Raw genomic sequence first — 2500 nt, 5'->3', positions numbered from 1 at the left:
CGGATGGTAACGTCGGCCGACTTCAATGCACCCACCCGGGTGCGGCTGAGGGCCAGCCCGTGGTACAGGCCAGGGAGAAGTACGTTGGTGAGAGCGTGGAGGCGCTGTTGCGGCTTCAGCGGAGCTCGGGAGATGACGTCAAGCTGCTCCACCAGGTGGCTACGTGGATTGAAGACACAGCGACCCGCCGTGGAAAATTGCAGCCCCAGGTACCGGAAGGTTTCACCCACACGCAGGGCAGGCATGGTGGTATTGCCTGCTGTGAAGGTGACATTGCTGTCCACCTTCACCTTCTTCTCGCGCCCTGACGCGACTAAGGCGAGGGTGAAACACTTCCGGGCGTTGATCTGCAGCCCCAGGTGGGCGAGGGCTGCGGTAGCTGCGTCGATGAGGGACTGCAAGCCCCTCGGGGTCGCTGCAAACAGCAAGACGTCATCTGCAAAGGCCGCAGCGTTGACTCTGCGACCGAGGATCCGAGCTCCGATGTGGGAGGGCAGTTGGCCTAAAACGTAGTCCACCGCAAAGTTGAACAGGAGGGGGGAGAGGGGATCGCCCTGGCGAACGCCCCGTGCTGGCTGCACAGACACGCCCACGCCGGCGCCGTCCGCTATCACTGTCGTGCTGCCCTCGTAGCACCGCTCGACATACTCGACAAAGCAATCCGGCAGGCCATGCGCCTTCAGCACGGGGCGAAGGGCAGCATGATCTACCGAATCGAATGCCTTAGATACGTCGATCGATGCCACAAAGACAGAGCGGCAGGAGCGAACTGCGTCGGTGAGAGCAGTGTCCAAGATGAAGGTATTTTCCAACATCCCATCCCGAGGGATGAATGCCCGCTGACGTTCGTCCACAGCACATGCGCGCATCAGGCGTGACGCGAGAACCTTGTGAAAGGTCCGCGCCAACACCGAGCAGACCGTAATGGGGCGAAAGTCAGCGGGGGATGTTGGTGCAGCCGTTTTCGGGAGAAGGGACGTCCGCGCGCGAAGCAGGCGTTCCGGAAGGGCGCGGGCCAGAAGGAAGAGATTCATCACTTTCACCAGGACTTCGTGCGGCAGGCGCCGCAACTCCGCTGGGGTAAGGCCGTCCGGCCCGGCTGCTGATCCCCTGGGCGGCAACGCGGCGGCGACCTCCTCATGTGTGACCGGCCCCCATATGCACTCGAGAGCGACAGGCTCTGAGTGCGGGAGGAGGCGGTCACGAATGAAGCCCACGGTGGAGATGGGCTTCTTGGTGAAGAGGTCCGCCCAGAAGTCCAGCAGACCAGGGATGGCAGGTGGCGGCTGGAGCAGGGTGCCATCCAAGAGGCCGCGCACGCAACGTGCACGCGACCGTCGGAAGGCATCCTGCGTTCTCGCGTACTCCCAGCGGCGCCGCTTGCGCTTCTGCGTCGGCGGCGCGGCAGGCGGCCGCTTCGATGGTTGGCGCGGCCGCTGTGTCCTGGTGATCGATCTCTCCCCTCTGGACCCGACCGACGCAAGGGCATCCGGGAGCATGCCCAGGATGACATCGGGCGGCGTGCCCCGCCCCAGACCTATGACACGATCCAGGGCAGAGAAACGCTGGGCGGAAGCGGGTAGCCCCGCCAGATGCTCCCAGATGGCGGCGTCAGTCGGCCCCTCCGGCGGCGGCCCGGTGGTGTCGGCCGCGAAGTCCTCGGCTGCGTCGACGGGCGGCGCAGCGGCCTCGCCCGCGTCAGGCAGCGGGCTCGCTGCTCCCCGGCGGGACGCCGGCTCTTCCCCCCGACCGATCTCAAGCGCCTCCATGAATTGGCGGACAAGCTGCTTGTGGGCAGCTTGCCGCCGTCGGCACTTGATTGCCTCAAGCGTTCGGTCGGGGAACATCCTGATGAGTTCTTGATTTACAAAGAAGAACCGGGCGTCCCTCTCGAGGAACAGTTCGGCCTCTGCCTTGGCGAGCGACAGGACTTCTTCCTCCGTCCACCTCGCGCGATGCCTCTCCGTGACGATCTCCGCGTTGGCGGCCGCAAGGTGTTGGCGGCGGCGATGGACCCCGAGACCGTTCTTGGTGGTGAAGCTGCGGTGGCACTCACTACAGGTGTATTCAGCTGCAAAAGTTACAAGATTTTCGGCACGGCCGGTTGGCCGGCTAGGTGCTGGGGGAGTTGGGGTGGCACCTTCAGCGGAAGGGCCACCACTTATTCTCTGATTACTGCCCCCAACTAAAAAAGGGATAGTGCGAGGGGGGGCTGGTAACCCCCCCAAGCCCCTGGTGCGGTCTTCCACTCTGCGAAAATCAGCGGGCCCACGAGAAGGGGAGAAGACCGCAGGAGAGGAGAGGCTAAGAGGGCTAGGCCCATGTATTGCGCATCACTCTCCCTGTAACTATAACCCAAGGAAGGCACCTCGCAGCAGCAGCACGACTACATCAAGACCGCACTTCGAAAAGCCAAGTCCGGATGCAGCCACACCGCCGCCACTTGGCCACCTTAAGAGAGTCATAGTTACTCCCGCCGTTTACCCGCGCTTGCTTGAAT

General features: G+C 63.6%; 1 pseudogene; it reads right to left on the bottom strand.

The window, feature by feature from the left end:
• The window catches only part of LOC124732078, a 7959-nt pseudogene that overhangs the window by 2624 nt on the left and 2835 nt on the right, over positions 1 to 2500 (bottom strand).

The sequence above is a fragment of the Schistocerca piceifrons genome, unplaced genomic scaffold, assembly GCF_021461385.2.
Source record: "Schistocerca piceifrons isolate TAMUIC-IGC-003096 unplaced genomic scaffold, iqSchPice1.1 HiC_scaffold_1312, whole genome shotgun sequence".
Lineage (NCBI taxonomy): Eukaryota > Metazoa > Arthropoda > Insecta > Orthoptera > Acrididae > Schistocerca > Schistocerca piceifrons.
This window is presented reverse-complemented; position numbering and strand designations above follow the sequence as displayed.